Here is a 21092-nt window from a genome sequence, read left to right as displayed (position 1 = left end):
GACCTGCCTACAAGATATACCGAAGCAAAAGCAGCACAAAGCTGTGGGAATAGCCAACCACTGTCTGATTGGATTTAAGACCCACTCCATGAGATGGACCCAACACTGCTCAGGTGACCAAGATCCTGAGACTGTACAGGCCAGAGACCTAGGGGAAAACCCAATACTATTCTTCTTATCAAAGAACATAGCAACTAAATGACTACTAATGATATTCTGCTGTACACATAGATCCGTGCCTTGCTCAGTTATCATCCGAGAAGCTTCCTCCTGCAGCAGATGGGAACAAATACAGAGACCCATGACTTGGCAATGCGCAAAGACTGAGGCTTTGGGGCATTCATCCTTAATGGGATCAATCCAGCCTTAATGGGATGTTTCCATCAAATACCTCTCCTAGGGGCTCAGGGAAATCTGTGGAAAAGGTGGCATAATGATGTTATAAACCAGAGGGGATAAAGGCACCAGTGAAACTAGACCTTCTAGACACAACAGGGCTGGTGCAGAGATGTAGTCAGAGACTGTAGCAGCATGCACAGGGTCTGCATGGGTCTGGGTCAGATAGGGTCTCAGCACCAGGAGGACAAGTGGGTGCAATCCCCCACCTCTAACCCAGAAGCTGTCTCTAACTTATAACCACACACAAACGAAAAATTAGTTTTCCCCAACAGAGTCCTATAGGGTATTCAGACTACTTGCCCAGAAGTTGATGGCCAAGATAAAATTAACTCAACTGCAATTTTTGAGGTTCTTTGTCTCATAATGCTTTGTCCCTGGCATTTTGTTTTGTTTTGTTTTGTTTTGTTTTGTTTTGTTTTGTTTTGCTTTGCTTTGCTTTGCTTTGCTTTGCTTTGCTTTGTTTTGTTTTGTTTTGTTTTGTTTTGTTTTGTTTTGTTTGTTTTGTTTTTACCTGTCAGGTCTCCTGAAAATATACTATGGCTTTCAGTTTTGTGTTTTAATGAGATTTCTGTGTGTGAAAATCTGTGTGTCTCTGCATCTATATGCGTTTCTTGCGCTATTTCTTTAACCCTTTTTATGTGTCCATTAGTTTTGTTCTATTTCAGTTTGTTAGTGTCTTTATCTTCTTCTTATTATTATTTTATATACTTGTGTGTTTTCTAAGGAGAAAGAGAGAGAGTGGGTGTGGATCTGGATGAGAAGTGAGGTGGGGAGGACCTGGGAGATTCGAGACTCAGAAGCTTTAATCAGAATACAATGTGTGGAAAAATCTAAATGACTTCAAAAATTGAAAAGAAGAAGAAAAAAAAGATTGTCACTCACTATTTTGTTCCTTATTCCTTCAGGGACATTTGCTCTGTTTAATGACCGATTCTTTTTTTAATGGGGGAGGGGGAGGGGGAGATAGGGGATAAAGAGCAAGAGGATAGAACTAGAGCAAGAAGACAGAGAGCGTGATTAATTCCTATTACTTTATCTGCAATCATCATATTATTTCTCTGATCAGGAGAAATGCCATGCCCTTGTCTCCAGTAGCATCTGCCATCCGCCACATTTATCTCCCTCACTGCACACTGATCATGAGTTTGATTGGTACTACATCAATCATTAGGCATCATTTTATAAAATCCACACAAAGCAGATATTAATATCACAGACAAGTGTGCTCTAGGGTCCGGCAACCCAGAAGGCATCGCGTACCTGAGACACATTCCTATGCTGCATTCTCTCCTCAGACTGGAGCTTCTTCCCAGTCTCCATTCTCAGTTTCAGTAAGTTTACTAAGAGAGGTGATAAACCTGTCCGAAGACCCCCAGTTCATAGCTGGCAGATCTAGAAACCAAACTCCAGCATTTCCACTGTTCAAACTTTTATTATAATGACAGCATTTTTGTGGGACATTGGAGAAAGGCTTCCGGAAAGGATCCATTTCTACTTTGTGCTCCAAGGGAATTTACAAAAAGATTAGAGAAAGATTGCCTCTTAGGCACAGCTGATACATCTAAAATTGTGCTTTGTCTGAAATTTCCTAGATTACCAAATTGCTAGCACATACTGTGAGCCCTAAGCTACAGCTGCGACAATAGTGACTAACGTGACCCACAACTTCAGGAAGGGCTGCAGGGGAGTTGGTGTAATGGAAATGTTTTCAAAGAAATCATTATTATAATTTCAGATTATTTAGGTTATTTTAAGGATCAGGTAATGGATGTATTTTCTAGCCACAAACAGTAGTGCTACCATTATCAATTACTACACAAAGGCCCCAGCAAGCCATTTTGTGTTTGTTTAATGCTTTTTGTTTTTAACAATCTTGCAACACCTTTATAATCATTATGTCCTTTAATGTCAATAGAAATGAATCAAATCCATAGCATTTACAGCTTGCTTGCTTGTTTGTTTGCTTGCTTGCTTTGAAAATTCACTTCGGAAACATCCCACTGTTGGATTGGTTTCACACCTGCACCTCGTAGCCCCCTGATGATTTCATTCCCTGTTGCACTGCAAGGGCTTTATCATGAATCTGTTTAATCCTACTAGGACCAGAGTCTGCTGACCTTAGCGGAGATTGTCTTCATGGTCCACAATAAGCATTCTAGAATTGGATTTAGTGAGTTATAGAACATGGTCTCTTAAATAAAGGTAGTGAGTTAGCTCTGAAATCTTTCCACGTCTGGTCCAGTGCACAAAATTAAGCCTGCAGTCCTGGGCATTAAGAAGTGTCCATCTGGCTAGTCAGGCACTTGTCCAAGACAAAGGTTATCTTCTCTTGCATGGATAGTTTGTTGTTGTTGTTTTACATTTTCCTAGAGGAGTCTGAAACTGCACTTTAATGATCACATTGACTGTTCTGAATTATAATACCTTCCCTATCTATGTACTTTAGTCCTGGACTTGACTGCCACCAAGGCTAGTCATGAAGTAGGTATGTATGAAGGTTCTAGGCACCAGTTGGAATTCTCCATGTTCAATGAGTTCTGTCGGTGCCTTCAGCAATGGGGCCTTAGCATCAGTTTGTGGAGAGCAACCACTGCCTTGGCAATATCCTGAGTTGTTCTGGTATCACCATTGGACATTTGCACCCCTGAAAATAACTCTATTAAATGTAACATATCTCCAGAACTGGAAGCTTCATTTGGTAAGAAGGGATGTCCATGTTCAGTTGGAGTTCTGTCTCTCCTCTTACTTGGTAATTATATTTATATCATCTTCATATACATTTATATTTTAGGATGTTTCTATTCTAAGAGGCTTCCACACAACCCCACCGATGGCTGTTATTTGTAGCTGTCCCTCCCTGTATTCCCTTTCTCATTAGCTCTTCCCTCTCAGCCACAGTTTGAGATGCCTGTCTCATCTTCCAATTCCACTCCCATGTTCATCAATAAGAATCTGCTCTATTTCCTGTTCCTAGGGAGATCCATCCCATATTTTGATGGTCAGCTACTCCAAACCCTAACAAGTCTTCACAAGGAATGCATTACAGTTTTCTAGCACATCTAGGTGATCACCAACTAATATACAATTAAGGGAGACTTTGGAATGGGTCATAGGTAGAAGATCTGCACAAGTACTATTTTTAGAGAATGAATTCATAGTTAGATTTTATTTTGTTTTAGTCATGCTTTTATACTTTTATTATTGTTATAATATTGTTGTCCTTGTAAGAAGGGTAGACCCACTATTAGAAAACATTTAGGGCACTGCTAGAATGACATTGTTCCAGATTAAAAATAACATATTTTTAAAATATCCTCATTGACATGTTCTTCATTGTGTCAAGTTGTTCCTTTCTTACGGGTTTCATGATGAAAAAATAAAAATGAGGTTTTCCATAGCCCCTCCAGCTTAGTACTTGGGCAGTACCATCTTTGCTGCTTCTAAGCACAAGGCACAGCTCAGATCTTCCCCACTGCAGCTGCCATGGAGTACCTGATGCTTAATAAGTAAACCATTTCTTTTTGCAATGAAGTTTTCTCATTATCTAACACAAATGCTTAGTTAAATCAATTCTGTCAAAAGAAATCTGAATTTGTTGATTAATAGTCATAAAATGTCATACTTCTGACCCTTCAATTTTCCAAGGAGGGTTTTCTTACAGAAGTAGAGATTAGGTGCAATGCAGCGTATCACAAGGCTGTAACTTGGGAAAAGCCTGAAGGCATGGTGTATTGTGTCAGGCTGACCATGATGGAACTGAAGACAAGTTCAAATTAACTGGAAACTGGTATTTTTCTGCAATAAGCAGCAGGGTCAAGGCAGTATTTTCTGGAAGTAGAGCTGTTGGCAGATCTGAAGTCATCATGAGCTATTTCCCAATGCCAGTCTAGAGTCAAGGGGCATAGACAATCTTGACTGCTCTATGTCCTGGTGCCTGCAATAAAAGATACATTTTTGGAAGCTCCCTTCCCCCACATGGAGCCTAAATGACATCATTCCCCTTTGGGTGCTGGGATCTCATCTGGGATCACCTATCTTAGGCACTAAAGGAGTTTTCTTATAGGCATGTGTCCATGGAGCTGGGGGAAGAGGAGACTCAGTTGGGAAGCCTTTTGGGTACCAGAAAGCATTTGGGCTACCTTGAATTCATTGTGATTATGAAAGATCAGCTTTGGTTGAATGGACTCTAATGTACATCCTAGGTGTGACAAGGAACAGGGGTCTGGAAAAATGCCAAAAATAAAAAGACAATGATTTTTTTTTCTTAGTTCATCTTGCTCCTACCTAGATTTGATTATTCTTTCCGTTGGTCCAATGTTGAATTGATTTATTTCTGACTTACTGAAGACAATGAACTCTGACTTAAGCTGAAAGCTCACTCTTATTCCATACAGGAAAATAGTCAATGTAGTAAGGAATGGGCGAGGGAGGAAAGTAGGAAGGAAGGAGGGGGTAGATAAGTGGAATGAAGAAGGAGAAAAGAGAACAGAGAGAAGATGAAAGCAGAAACCTATTGTCAAGGATCCCTAGATTTGTCTGATGTTCTTATTATAGTCACCAGAATATAACGCTACTGTATTTCACCCTGAGCTAACACATGTGGGGTCAGGACTGCTTAGGTGCCAATGGCATGCATATTTAGTTTGGATATAGCAAATGAGCACATTGCTACTTCGCTACTCTTGAAGGGCAAATGTGGATTCTGGAACTGTTGTCCAGAGATTAATTTCTATGTACAATGTGATCCTCTCTCTTGAGAAGAAATTCAACTTCAGGCTAAAGAAGAGAATCAATTTCAAGCACATCATATCACTACCATAGAGATAAGCTTGAGCCTCAGGCTATGATAAGTAACATTTTGAGAAAACAGAAGGTTCTATAAGATCTCAGAAACACAACTTTGAGTTGTACCGGGATAGCTCACAGCGCAAGAAGACACGAAACCTGTCAATGCTATAACATTCATGGTGATCTAAGTTCTCAGATGATCTGCCTTGGAAAACTAGAATAGCTTCAGACTTTGCCACAACCCTGGCTTTGGAATTGTCTATGTGTGGGAGCTGTGTGTTTGGTATTGGCAAGAGGCACATTTGAAAACGTTTTGCAGAAGTCCATCATCATGAGACAATGACTTAAGCAGGAAACTTCTCTGGAATTATCTGAGACACCCCTTTAAAAATAAATTTATGGATGTTTGCAGTAGAAGGGGAAAATAAAAGCATAGAAATACCATTCCTTTAACTGTATCACCTTGAACAGATTGGAAACAGTGAAAAGCAAAGTACATACTGAATACAAACAACTAAATTGTTGAAGCTTCTAAAAGGCTAAAACAAAATACTCTTATTTATATGTGAAATGCTTCTGTTTTGCAACCTCTGTGCCAAGAACAGATCATGCCCATGTCACATAGAACTAGAAAATGAACCACAAATAGCTAAGACTTGCTAGACAGCAATGGGTTTGACTATGGAACAGATTCACACATTACATCATCAACATACACAGCAGCCACTCTGCCAAGAACACATTCTGAGGAAGATCCTGAACAAATGCAGATGATGAGATTACTATTGATACAATTCAACAAAATAACTGAAGTTCCATAGTGTTCCATCTCAAAGAGAAAGGAAGAAAGGCAAAAGAAAGAAAAAGAAAGATGTGAGAAAGACAAGAGAGAGAGAGAGAGAGAGAGAGAGAGAGAGGAAGAAAGAAAGAGAGAGAAAGAAAGAAAGAAAGAAAGAAAGAAAGAGAGAAAGAAATATGTGAGAAAGATAAAATAAATAAAGAAAGAAAGATGTGAGAAAGATAAAAGAAAGAAAGAAAAGAGAGAAAGATGTGATAAAGAAAGATAAAAGAGAAAGAAAGAAAAAAGGAAAGAAGGAGAGAGAGAAAGAAAGAGAGAGAAGGAAGGAAGGAATCTCTCTAGTAAACGGCACAATGTTTTTTCAGTAAACATATTTTTTCTGGACTTCCTACTTATGACTGGAAATGTCAAAATTAAAGTGAGCTCTAGAATACTATAGCCTAGTTTGTGAATTTATAAATAACTCAGAATATTAAAAATGATGCCTAAGAAAAGGAGAGAGTGTGAGACACAACTACTCTACTGAGAACTTCTAACTTCCTCAACTTCCCTCTCCAATGCTTTGTAGACCATCCATCAGGGTCAGTGGCTTCAGAAAAAAAGCCAGGATTCAATCAGCTTCACGAAATCACAGGTTAATACAGGAGCCCAATAAATACGCATACGATACTACAGTTAAAGCTAAAATGAATCATTCCCAGTTGACTTTGATATGTTAAGTAATAATATCTTAGGCCTCGTTATTTATTTATTTGTTTATTTATTTATTTATTTATTTATTTATTTATTTGGTTTTTCGAGACAGTGTTTCTCTGTGTAGCCCTGGCTGTCCTGGAACTTACTCTGTAGACCAGGCTGGCCTCGAACTCAGAAATCTACCTCTGCTTCCCAAGTTCTGGGATTAAAGGCATGAGCCACCACTGCCCAGCTAGACCTCATTTTTGAAATTCATTTTCCACATGGCTTCCAGATAGCATGAGCAATAATTATGGTCTGTATACAAGTTATCACTTGTTCTGAGCAAATTTACTGACCTTATTACAGAAAATAACATCATACCATAGGTAAGTACAAAAATAACTGAAGTCACCCATTCATAATAGTGCCCTGGGGTACAATAAACTCTGCAAACTGTACATACCATCATGGTTTCTACTGATGCTCTTATATCAATTATCAATTACCTTTACTGTCTCTGTTGCTCTTACAAGTTGTAAGCAAACAGAGATGAGCAAAACAAATTCTAGATGTGAGAGCAGTAAACATGGTCCATTTATCAAGTATCAAAATGTAAGAATAAAAATGATGACTGTAAATTCTCTCTATTGAATAATCAGTAATAAATTTGTCTCTGAAAGAGCATTGTGGAATTAAAATGAGTTTGGCATGCCTGCAATATCACTGAATAAAACACAGGACTCCTTTCTTTCTTTCTTTAGCCATTTTGTTTTTGAGAAACCTGCCCAAAGTATGCTAGAATGTAAATATTATAAAACAGCTGCATATAGCAATATCCTTAGGGGCTTTTAAATATCTGGAATTTGGTGGCTACAAACAATAAAATAAAATGTAGCAATGATATTTTAAGCATTATAACATATTTATTAGGCCCATAAAATGGTGTACAGTGTTGAAATTATTTGGCGAGATCTCAACATCAATGAGCTTACAATATATCTGTAAACTTATGATTATTGAAGGTAGGAGTTGCATAGTTTGCTCAGTGGCCAGCCGGACACTTACAGGGTACAGATGCAGCACTGAAAAATAATTTTGGAAGAAGACAAAAGAAATCAAAGTATACATAACGCAGCAGATCTAGAGTCTCCAATTTAATGAAATACAAATTCAGAAAAGAGCCACATCATAAAAGACTTAGAGCCCTGACAAGTAGCAAGGTACAAAGGCAAGACTTTGTAGCCTAGAGCTTTACCATGCACAAAGTTGCAGAAGGAAGATCCAGCTTTACAGGTTTGCAAGAACCGTGGCGGCATCTCTAGTTCTCCAATCATTTGCAAAATAGCACATCCTAAAATTGCATAGAAGTCAGCAAGCTGGTAACTTGAGAAATTCTCTGTGGGGAAAATGTCTGTACCAAAAATGCTAGCCTATTTGTACATGGTAATGCATGCAGACAGGAAAAAGCTTCTAGGAGACTGTAATAACCTGCGTGTGCAGAAAAGAGTTGGAGTAGAGGTGACTTCCAGGAAGAGAAGAGAGATGTTCTAGTTGGAAAAACCCGGAGGATGAAGATGTGTTGTCTGACTTCTCCCAGAGAGATCTAAACAAATGCCTATTCACCCAAATAGAGAACACACGGTTAAGAGATGAAAGAAACAATCGCACCAAGGTTGAACTTGGTAGACCAGTGGGTTTACTGCAGTTCCTTACAGGGATAGAGATGATGCAAAAGTAGGTGCATCACCAATAATTCCATCAAAAATGTGTGGCAGCTCACGGAAGCTGCCTCTCTGGTACTCTTTGCATGTCTTGTAGGCAGTTCAAGAAGGAGAGTCACTTTCATGCACCAGGGCTTGTCAGATAGGTTCCTCTCTAGCAGTTCCACTGTAAATATAACCTTGGGAAGAGCCTCATGAGTCTTGTAAGTTTCAAGAACTTCCTGAGACTTATGAAAGGCTTATTTGTACAGTATCAAAGAGACTTCCTCTGAGATAGAAGATTTCAATTCTGAGAAAAGTATCACGCATGAGCAGGTCCTATTAACTGACTAGATATGAGTGAAATATGCATGTTTGTAGAGTTAAAAATATTATCCCACGCTGTTTAATCAGTGATCCTTCAAAAGAGCTGTAAGGCACAAATGGAAAATGGTTCCAGAAATGTAGAGAATAATCCTAGGAGAAAAGAGTCAGACAAAAATCATAATACATAGGTTGAGATAAATGTGTGGCTTGGCAAAATAGCCATTGAATAAATACTATGAGGTTTTACATGTGTGGGAGCCATCAGGGTAAGGAGATGCTCTTACAGGGAAAGGCTCATAATTGGGCCCAAGAGACAGTAATGTCACAAGAGTCAATGGGGAACAAAGGGAAATGTCTTTAAAATTAAAATTGCCTTAGGAACCATCTGTATGAAACATCTGTTTTCTGAACTATAGATACAATGAAAACGTAAGTTATATTTTCTGCAATAAATTTCTAAAATGTGTCTCTTTGTGCAAGACACGGTCCAGGGAGCAGAAAAGGGAGGAGGCCGATGAATCAGAAATGAGGACATCATTCACCATCGGTGAGTCATTCGCTTTGAGCCACTGATGCCTGAAAATGACAGCCTGGTATCACCCAGTCCAAAATATAAGGCAGGCCAACGTTGCTAGCATCAGGAAAGTGGAGTCGACAATCGGTATGGCTGACAATAATGATTCCAAGTTGATATCTACATATAGCCAGTTAAAACATGGCCCCTGCCCTCAGAGTTTATCCCTCTACTCTTGACCCTGCCTCTGAATTTTCCCCGGAAGATGCTGAAACCAGGATCACTGCTGATCTTATCTGTTCAGCCTTCCTAATGATGAGTTTCTGCACTAAATTAGGTCCTCTCACCCCTAGATCCTGTAGCATCCTTAGACAGCAGAGAACAGTTAAGTCATGCAGTTATTTCTACAATCCCACATATATTTCAAAGAATACAGCCAATAAAAACTTTTTCTCCCAAGGAGGAACAGGTTTATTTGGCTTACACTATATCTCACTATTCAGCATACAGAAGTTAGGAGAGGAACTAAAGCACAGCGGGAACCAGAAGCAGGAGCTGAGACAGAGAGCGTGCCAGAGTGCTGCTTACACTGGCTTGCTCTTCATGGGTTGTTCAGCCTGCTTTCTTATAGAGGCCAGGACTGTTAGCCCAAGGGCATCCCTATCCACAGTAGGCTCCATCCTTCTACCTCAATCACTAATTAAGAAATCTTCTGCAGGCTTGCCTGATGGCTGGTCTTTTGTTCGATTGTTGAGTTTTGTTGTTTTTTCTTTGTTTGTTGTTTGTTTGTTTTTCATGGTGTTTTATGTGTCCTCAACTCATCCAGGCACTTTTTTCTGTTTAGTCTTGGCTGTTCTGGAACTCTGCAGACCAGGCTAGCCTCGATCTCAAAGATCTGCCTGCCTCTGCCATCTGAGTGCTGGGATTAAAGGCATGTATCAGCACTGCCCAGCCTAAAGCTGGATCTTATGGAGGCATTTTTTAATTATATTTATTTATTTATTTACACTCTGGGTTTTATTCCCCACCCACTGTCTACCCTCAGACTGTTCCACATCCCATACCTCCTCCCCACCCCTCTGTCTCCATGTGTATGTCTCCACCCCTTACCCAACCTGACCTCTAAACTCCCTGGGGCCTCCAGTCTCTTGAAGGTGAGGTGCATTATCTCTGAATGAGCACAGACCCAGAAGTCCTCTACTGTATGTGTGTTGGGGGCCTCATATCAGCTGGTGTATCCTGCCTGTTTGGTGGTCCAGTGTTTGAGAGATTTCAGGGGTTCAGATTAGTTGAGACTGCTGGTCCCCCGACAGGGTTGTCCTTCTCCTCAGCTTCTTTCGGCCTTCCATATCTCAACAACAGGGATCAGCTGCTTCTGTCCATGGTTTGAGTGCAAGTATCTGCATCTGATTCTGTCAGCTTCTTGCTGGGTCTTTCAGAGGGCAGTCATGATAGATCTCTTTTTATGAGTGCTCCATAGCCTCAGTAATAGTGTCAGGCCTTGGGACCTCCCCTTGACCTGAATCACACTTTGGGCCTGTCACTGGACCTTCTTTTCCTCAGGCTCCTCTCCATTTCCATGCCTGTAATTCTTTCAGACAGGAACAATTATGGGTCAGAGTTGTGACTGTGGGATGGTCCCTCTCTCCCTCATTTGATGCCCTGTCTTCCTGCTGGAGTTGGGCTCTATAAGTTCCTCTTCCTACTGTCAGGCATTTCCTCTAAGATCCCTCCCTTTGAGTCCTGAGAGTCTCTCACTTCCCAGGTCTCTGGTGCATTCTGGAAGGTCCCCCCATACCTCCTATCTCCCAAGGTTGTCTGTTTCCATTCTTTCTGTTGGCCCTTGGGGTGTCAGTCCTTTTTTTTAAAAAATGTTTCACTCTTTCAGTGAAAGTGGCAGCTTTGGTTTTAATTTTCTAGTTGACAACTGAGAAAGGTGGCAGGTCTTTCTGTTTCTGTGGAGATACCTAGATGTGGAAGTCTATCAGTTAATTCAGATAGCCATTAGTATGGCCTCTGTCTTCTGTCATCGTTGCTTTCTATGTATAGAAGTGCTTACTGTCTTCTGTCTTCAATAGCTATTGTTCCTTTATTGTTCATTTCCTCTGCTTTCTTTCACATACCAAACTGGAGTAGAAATGTATAAGATGTCTAAGAACTCAGAAAACTTATAGTCCCAGAGGCAAATAAAAAAGAAAATTTCCTTGTCTGCATTTAGTGAAAAAGAGACAAGATAGTCTCCAAAGCTTCAAATTAGGCTGCAAAATTCAAAATCCATTTCTTTCATATCATTATGCTAGAAATGAATCTAGCCTCAAAAAAAAAAAAAACCCAATGGAGTAAATTATAAATTCAATCATTTGAACTCATGGGGCTTTTTCTATAAAACATTAATTTATTTACTAAATGGCTCTACTTCTTTTGATTTTTAAGCCTTGTCTGGTTTAAAAGTCAGCTACTTCAGTTGGTATTTGGACCTTACTAGGAGTTCTAACTATTAGGTAAGTTCAAAAATCTCAGTTCAGGGACTAGGTCTGGTACTAATAGAGACGAAAGAGGCAAAGCAGAGTGCTGGTGTGAGGGGAACAAGCCATCCTGTGTGGCTTGCAGGAAGGGGTAGGCATGGCACTATTTTAAGCTGGAGCATGATGAGAATGAATTTGCATTTTAGACAGATCACTATGGTGATGCTGAGTTGGAAGGAGGCCATTTGGGAAGCAGGGAGAACGAGGAGGACCAGAATGCTGCAGTATCAGTGGCTAAACAGAAGCAGGAAAAATGGTGATGAGATGCGGGCTGGACCAGGACTGAAAGCAGGGTGGGTGCTGCTCGCTCTGCTCTGCTCTGCTCTGCTCTGCTCTGCTCTGCTCTGCTCTGCTCTGCTCACAGTGGGGTGATGTGCTCAACACAGGATGTCTTCCCTGTACAAAAAAGGGAAGCAGCTCTTTTCACCCAAGGGACTCTGTCTCCAGCCCAAACCAAAACATAACTTTTTTTCCTTCAGAGTCCTAACAGCTGTAAGTGCTCAGCTAAGTGGACTGGGAGAATCCAACCTGAGCTGAATATTTGCATTCAGAATTTAACCCTCCACTCCATTCCATTAGGTATGCACAGAAAAGAACACATCTTTAGTTTTTAATCCTGGCACACAGATGTGACTCTGGTATATCATTTACCTTCTCTAAAACTTACTTGGCCCATTAGAAGTTGGACTTTGTTTTAGTTAGGGTTTTGCACCTGTGAACAGACCATGACCAAGACAACCCCTATAAAAGACAACATTAAATTGGAGCTGACTTACAGGTTCAGAGGGTCAGTCCATTATCATCAAGGCAGGAGCATGGCAGCCTCCAGGCAGTCATGGTGCAGGAGGAGCTAAGAGTTCAACATCTTCATCCAAAAGCAGACAGAAGACTAACTCCAACCTAACTAGGAAAAGAGTCCCAAAGCCCGCCCTCACAGTGACACACTTCCTCTGACAAGGCCACACCTAACCCAAAATAATAATAGTAATAATAATAATAATAATAATAGTAATAATAATAATGCCACTCCCTAGGACAAACATATTCAAACCACCACAGGCTTATACTGAATAAAGGTAGAATTCCCTCCAGACCTGTGCTGCACTAAACTCTGAATGACCCTGTTCTACATATAAATCAATCTCAGGATAGAAAGGAACGAGAGCTCCACCCCTAAAGCAGTTCAGATCCATGACACACTATATGACTCCATGGAAAAGAAAGCCCTGAAGAACAATAGACACTAAAAAATGTGTCTCTCTAAATAAAGACAAAGACATAAAAAGCAAAGCAATTCAGTGAGATTAGATTGTTGGAAAAGTGCTGATCTTGAGTTAGGGATCTAAATTTATCAAGAAAATCACTTAAAATGAGTTTAACTGGGATGGAGAACTAGAGAGAGGGTTGGGTCTAGTACATCTCTATTCCCTGGTGCTAAGTTAAGCTGCTATTCCTCTGGCCATCTTGAAAGTGTGCTTTTTAGTCATTATTCTTGCTTTATTCAGTGGTTTCTTCTCCTTTAATTCTGCCAGGCATCCTCCCAGAAGAGCATCTCTTGCTCTGTCGGGTATAACCTTAGCTCCCAGAAAGGCTATGACTGGGAGCTGCTCTGGGACTGCACACCCTTGACTAGTCTGCCCCAATGCTTTGGGAGCAGGTAGATTTCCACTTTAAACCACCAGTTGGAGTTCTTTATGGGCTTATTTTCCATTTGGAACTGACAGGAAGTAAAAACAACAAGCTTTTTAATGTTGAAGTTAGAAAGATTGACACTGAAAAATGTTCTGCATAGAAAAATCTTTAAAAAAAAAAAAAAGACATGGAGTAGGAAGAAAAGATGCCTCAGAAATATTTGACTATATTCTATTCTATTCTAAAATTTTTGTTTCTGTCTTTGCAAAATTTTTTTTATTTTTTTTAAAAATTCAACTCTAATATCTTTCTTTTCTTTTTTCTTTCTTCTCTCTCTATTTTTGTAATTTTTTCTCATTGGTTTTGTGTGTTTTCTACCAAAAAAATTCTTTGTGTTATAGTAAGTTTTAAAGGAAAAGTAAAAGACTTCATTCATGGTACAAGAAAACTAAGTGAGTGAATGCCAGTGGCATGGCAAACATCTCACATTTCCATATGTCAGTTTGTTCTCTGTCGGTCTGTCTGTCTGTCTGCCTCTCTGACTGCCTGCTTGTCTTTGTCTCTATCAGCATCTATCTATCTATCTATCTATCTATCTATCTATCTATCTGTCTATCTATCTATCATCTATATCCATCTCTCTACATATATAGTAAGAGATATGTTTATCCACCTATTATATCTCCATTCATATATCCTCAGTTACATACAGTAATTTTTAATCAATTATTTTGGTAAATTTTCCCAGGAAAAAAAATGGAAGGCTTTGGGTTTTGTTGCCAACAAAATAAAACAAATCTAGGTAGAATTTGTAAATTTTGATGTTTTACTAATATTAAATAAAATGTGTGAGAGAAACATCTAAGTATTGAGAGAAGATCAATGCTTATCAAGAGCATATCTTCATAGGACATTTTCAGACACAGGTGGATGGGAGCTTTCTGCCCATCACACAAGGCCATCTGGATCATGTCAAACCATTATAGTGAGATTTCACAGGAGTGGCTATTCTGTCTGCTTTTCAATTTGATTCTAAAAAACAAAAGAAATTAATGTTACTTTCACCTTCAAGAAAAATTAGGTGCTAACTTCTAATAGGAAAGAGATGGAATGGATAAAAATAACTGCACATCACTCCTCAGGAAATTTCATAAACTATAGCATCTGGGCTTTGACATACTCACAAGTCAGTGCTAAGTCTATGATGCTCACACTTTTGCTCTGGGGTAACTAGTCTGATGAAGATCGTCTTCACCAACTGTTTTATCATCAAACTGAGTATGTAAATTGAGAGCTTACAATGAAGACAGGGACAACAACAGGAAATTTCTCTTCAGAAAATGGATGGGTTTATAACAAGGAATTTGAAAGCAGAGTTCTTAAGCATTTTTGTTTCATGAAATTCTTAGTTTTTTGAACAAACAGGGTTCTTCCCTATCTCAGATACAGGCACAGCATTTTCTCCAGATTTCCAACTCAGACACTCATGATCTCTACTTCTCTTAACTGTAAGCTTAAACACAGGGAGTTAAGTTCTGCTGGCACCACCTCCCTAGATCAGAGTTTCCACCCCATTCAAAAGTCTTCCTGAAACCCTGTGCCTTTCTCCATTATCTCTCACATCCAGTTTTGCACAGGACAGGAAGAAGTTACTTTAAAATGGATGCAAGAGAAGAACCAAGAAAAAAATGACTTCTCATATTTATTGATCATCTACCTAGATCTGTTTCTTTTTTGTTGCTGTGAAAAACATTCTGGTGAAGGCATCTGAGTAGAGAAAGGGCTTATTTCAGCTTATAGCTCAAGAATACAGTCCCTCCTGTCTGGACAATCAAGGCACAAGGTGTTTGGAGCAGCAAATCATACTATGTTCACAATCAGGAAGCAGACAGAGAACAATGTATATCAGTGCTCAGCTCACAAACCATTTTCTAGAGGATGGTGGCACCCAGAGTGACACCTTAAATAATCTGATCGAGATAATCTTCCACAGACATTCCCAGAGTCCCGTCACCCAAGTGAATCTATAGTGTGTCTAGCTGACAATTAACGCTCATCACCACACTCTATTATGTTCTTTGATCTATTCTGAGCCATCTTTCTTTTCTCATTTTACATCTTTCAACAAATTCATGGTTTTTAAAGAAGGTAAAGCTGATACACTGACTAGGTAATCTACAAAGCTAGATGAAAAAACTGAAAACACAAATGTGTTACGTGATCAAACAAATACAGCTCCTGAGCCTACTGTTAATTAAATACCTCCTCAACACTTCCCATTTAATCTCATTCCCCCTTCTGCAATATCAAGGGACCATGTAGCAGTTACGCATCTTTCCGTTCCACGATCCTGCTGAGCTACTTTTCAATCTCAAGAACTCAGACTTGTTTGCTTCCCTTGCATATTGTTACTCCAGTTCCTCGTGTCCCTGCCTCCTCATTAATGAAGACTAGGCTTCATATGGCCAGCAGTGGCTGCCCACTCAGATCTGTCCCACTTTTTGTCCCTAAGTTGTTTTTTTTTAATATTTAGCCTTTGGTTTTCATTCATATACTTAGGAAAATTGATTCAAACTCTGAGGACTTAATTGTTCTAAAACTTAAGCCTTAGGGTAGATGCCATTCACTGAGTAGCAATCTTGACACTAAGGTACAAGAGGAATGGTGCTGATAAAGAAATTGATGAGAAGAATGGGTTGATCTATCTTTTTTCCCCTGAGGGCTTTGCACAAGACATGTAGGGATACAACAGGAAGAAATGCTGTAGCCATCTTTCAGGCAGAGGGATAGCTAGTCCAAATGCTGGAGCAGGCATCTATGAACCTCTGCTTTCTCTTGTGCTTGGGTTGTTAGATAATTTGTCAATTCAGTGCTTCTGTATTTGCATAAGACAACAAATTTCCATATTATTTAATATTCTGGACTCAGTTTCTACTACTGTCACTTTATAATATCCTGGCTGATGCATAGATACAGTCCTTGAGAATAAAAAAAAAATGTCCCTGGGTCATCTCAGAAAAGCATATTTCTTTTTATCTTTGTAACACATATTATTTGAAAGTAGTTAATTTACTCATCTCTGTCTTCTCTAAAATATAAATTATCCAGAAATAAATGATCAATTTTAACCACTGAAATTGCCACTGCCAGAGTGCTGTGGCCTCTCTCCATTTACAATCCGACTCTTGACATTTTCTGTTTCAGTTGAATTACAAAGATCGAATTTACTATTCTACCTGAACATGCTTGAGAAAGTGCCTAACAGATTATTGTTCATTCAAGAAAACTTTTAATATTGTTCTTATTATAGACACTGTGGTGGTTTGAACAAAAATGGCTCCCTCGGGCCCATGGGGAGTGGCACTATTAGGAAGTGTGGCTTTATTGGAGTAGGTGTTGCTTTGTTGGAGGACATTCATCACTGGCTGGGTGGGCTTTGAGGTCTCAGAAGCACAAGCCTGTCTAGTGATTCACAGTTTCATTTCTGCTGCCCACAGATCAAGATATAGAACTCTCATCTCTTTCTCCAGCACCATGCCCAAAAAGGAAATAAGTATGGAAATGAAATCATGACTAAGATTTGATTAATCTCTCAATTAGTACAAGGTAATAGTAAGATGTGGCACATCCACAAGGAACAAACTTTTTAAAAGGCAGAAGAAAGTGTTGAAGTCTGAGATGCCTAACTTTGCATAGAAATAGCTACATCTTAAAGGCACATTATATTAGAAAGCATTGCATTAATGCTGTTAGCCATCATGGTGTGCCCATAGTGGTTTAGCAATTACACCCTCTCAAAGGAGAATCTTCTGTTCTCACTGGCATTAGAAAGGAAAGAAAGGCTTCAGGTATCCATGTGCTGGCCAAACACTTACCTGGCTCAAAACCAACTATGTAACAGATTCCCAACTGTCCTTAATGACAATTTAATCTCTAGGAAGACAAAGAAGCTATCACTCTGGCCTAGTTCTGACATAAGCAGGAGAGATGAGGTAACACTAATGTGAACTTTAACAGAAAGTGACCATGGAGTCTTGAATTTTAGTTTTTCCAAATGAAAGCTGAACACCATGAATCGTGCACCCTACATTCCATGAACGTCTGCAGAATGTTTAGAGAGAAGATATGCATTATTCATAGTATGAGACTCCTAAAGAGATTATGACTCAAAAGTGTTATGATGTTCTCAAAAAATGCAATTTTGAGTGCAATTGCAAATGATAAAAAGGAGAAGCAAAAGAAAACTAAAAGAAAAGAACAGCTATGGATATTTTTAAAAGAAAAACACAGTTGCAAAGCACTTGGGCCTTTCTTACTCATTTTCTCAGGGCCAAGAATAGAATGAACATTCAAAAAGTATTGACAACTTAATGAATGGACAAATGACTGTTGGAGGAGAGTGGTAATATTAGTAAAAACTCAGATCAGAAGTACTGAAGTCATAACTGAGCCAAGATTACAGGGGAAGTCAGTTTTCCAAAACCAAAACCCAAAGTGACTGATGGTTTTGAAACAAGAGAAAACCATGCCTTAACTTTATATGATGATGGTATAAAGATACTGGTTCTCCCCTTCCACACCCTGTGAAGGTAAAAACTGTTAGCACCAACCTGCCCAAGATGAATATATTGTCTCCTGATTCTGATCTTGATAACAATGCGCAGAACGAAAAGAATTTGCAATTGCAATCTCTAAATATAAGAACAGTCTTAAGTGGTCGTATACAAATAAAATAGTAAATTAAATTACAACATTTATTTATTTATTTGTTTATTTACTTACTAACTTTTAGTTTTTCGCTTTTTTTCCTTCTTTCTTTCTTTCTTTCCTTTTTTTAAAGGGGAGAGCGCGAATGCAGACCCCCACTACAACAAATTATGCAGTCGAGTTTCCCTCACTTGGAGAAATCGCAGGGGTCAGCACATCCGGAGTGCAATGGATAAGCCTCGACCTGGGAAAACCACCTTCGTGATCATGGTATCTCCCCTGGACAGTATTTCTCTGCATAGCCCTGGCTGCTCTGGAACTTGCTCTGTAGACCATTCTGGTCTTGAACTCAGAGCTTTACCTTCTTTTGCCTCTCAAATGCTGGAATTAAAAGCATGCATCACCTGTGCCCCATTAGTAAAATTAAGTTTTAGTTGAAGTGGCGAATCAATAAAACTATGCTGAAGTTAATTTGTCTGCACTTCCCTGTGTCATGGTCAATGAAAATCAAGAAGCAAACACTCCTCCTTTGTTTCTGACAATCTGACAGATTACCTGGGCTTTTGCACAAGGGTCCAAAGATCTTAATAACCTATCATATTGTATTTAGGTAATAACTGCTAATGTTGCATATTTGTGGACTGTGTTGTGGTATTTTACATGTATACATTTTATAATGATCAAATACAGGTAATTATCATTTCTATCACCTTAAGCATCATCACTTCATGGTGAAACACTAAAAAAAAATCCCTCTTTCAGGTACTTTTAACTGTACAATATACTGTTGTTAAGTGATGAAATACTGTGCAGGTAGAAAGAAAAACTCCATTTTCTTCTTTGAAACAATTTGGTGAATCAAGGACTAGCTACTTTCAAGTGAGAGTTAATGGACTATGGTGACCTGGAGGAAATGGTTGAGTGGGGTTGACAATGAACTTTCTTCTTCACTTTATAATGTTCTACTTTAAAAACAATATGTGTTATTAAACGTTTTGAAGTTCCTGAGCCTTGAGGAGAAGGTGTGTGGCATATATGTTCAATTTAAGGCTGGGCATTCTGCCATTTTTTTTTTTTTATCTTTGCAACCTGGCCCGTTGTGGTTCACTTTATTAATCACAATCTACTTCAGAGAGAAGTTTCTCTGATGAGGACTGAAAGATGAGAGAATCTATAGGCAAAATAAAAAGTCATTAGGAGTTGTTTCAATATAGTGTTTATTTATGAGAATGATGGTGTTAGGTTCTCACCTAGGGCCTATCTAGGCCAGGAATGGGTTTCATCCTATAGAGTGGGAATTAAATACAATCAGAAACTGACTGGCTATTTCCATGATGTTTGTGCTACTCTTGTACCCATGGGCATGTCTTGCCAACCTAGTTATTATTGTAGTTCACAGAAATCATAGCAGGGTAAAAGTTATGACTTCTTTTCTTTGCTAGTAACATACACACAGCCTCCTCTGCTACTCTAAAGGCTAGTCTGTAGGTATGTTTATTGGTTGACCTACATATGTTCTAGGACTTAAGTACAGCCTATCTTTAGGAATAGGGTCCTACCATCAAGTTATTGAAATGCTTGGGGGTTCATTGAAACTCTTGGCCAAAGACTCCAGAGGAAATAATATATTATTGAAACTGAGTTTTTTCTTTGTCCATCAATGTAGTAGGAGTACTTTGTCTCTTTTATAGGGTAATTCATTTTAATTCTCATTAGACTTAAGGATGATTTCACAAGAGGGGATAGAAAGAGTGTTAGAACCAGAGACATTAGGTAACAAGTCTGCAGCTTGCACAAGGCCCATAAGCCAACCATATACTTCAGTAGAAGGCCACACATCTAATAGCACTGAGGTAGCACACATTGATCTTGATGGCTTTTATTTTCAATGGAACACAGTGCGGTGGGTGGAGAAGGAGGGCAATTTTGAGAAGAGTTGGGAAAGGATGGTGAATATGATCAAAATATGTTACAAGAAATTATCACAGAACCAATAAAATAGTTTTTAAAAAAATCTTTACATTTCCAAGTCACAAATACCTAGTAAGTATAACAAAAAATTTGGCATTTCAGGACAAGCTCAATTTTATAAGATTAAAATGTAAGAAAGATAAATTAGCTTAAACTCAAGTCCAAAGTACTAATGACATATAATCAAGATCCGAGGAGTATGAGTCTAGATTTTGATATTTGCCTGCTAACACCATAAAATATTTTCAGTCTTCCCTCTCCCTTTCTGCCCACATCTGGGAAAAATTTTAGGAGGAAAGGAAAAATGGGAGTAGAAGGGAGTAACCAGATAGGCCTGGAAATTTCTTTCTTAAGCTATACAGAACAACTTAAATAAGTTCTTGCCCATGTATGGGCACACTCACAAAACTCCATCCTACAGCTACTTAAATACACACCACACTTACTGTACATATACACCACACACATACACCCATACACACTTACACACATACACCACACTCACACATATACATATCACCCACCCACACTCACACCCCTACTCACTAACACATTCATATACACCACATACACCCCCACACACATTCACACACAGGCTTACAACACACTCACACATATATTCTCACACACACTCACACATACATACACTCATACTAATCACTTTAAAATCCACTGATGTTTCTGTTTCTAGAATTCCTCCAACCTACTCAGATTCAACTTAGAAACAGTAACTCAAGACTGTCGCTGGGCCAACTCTTGTTGAGCAATGGTGCTGCAGACCTGGAAGAGTGTCCTTGCTGGGGTCACCCCCAGCTTCTTTCCTAAAGTTGTCTGTGCTAAATAAAGAGGTTCCAAGGGTTGGGACTATACTCTTCTTTCCTATCTTCCCACAGGACTTGGGTTGCTGTCTTAATTCTAACTGACACTGAATAAATACTGATTACAAAAACAACATCAGAAACAAAACAAAACAAAACAAACAAAACAAAACAAAACAAAACAAAACAAAACAAACAAAAACACCTCCCTGAAATCTGGGGGAAGAATTCAAA

General features: G+C 39.1%; 1 long non-coding RNA gene and 1 other non-coding gene across 4 annotated transcripts in view; both read right to left on the bottom strand.

The window, feature by feature from the left end:
- The window catches only part of Gm28905, a 192673-nt gene that overhangs the window by 49304 nt on the left and 122277 nt on the right, over nt 1–21092 (bottom strand). The gene's annotated exons all lie outside the window — the stretch shown is intronic.
- Nucleotides 18200–18363, bottom strand: Gm25682. Its single transcript, XR_003949084.1, has one exon. It is a non-coding gene; the product is annotated as a U1 spliceosomal RNA (small nuclear RNA).

This window comes from Mus musculus, chromosome 10 (genome assembly GCF_000001635.26).
Source record: "Mus musculus strain C57BL/6J chromosome 10, GRCm38.p6 C57BL/6J".
Classification (NCBI taxonomy): domain Eukaryota; kingdom Metazoa; phylum Chordata; class Mammalia; order Rodentia; family Muridae; genus Mus; species Mus musculus.
Note: the sequence above shows the minus strand (reverse complement) of the source record. Positions and strands in the feature narration are given on the sequence as shown.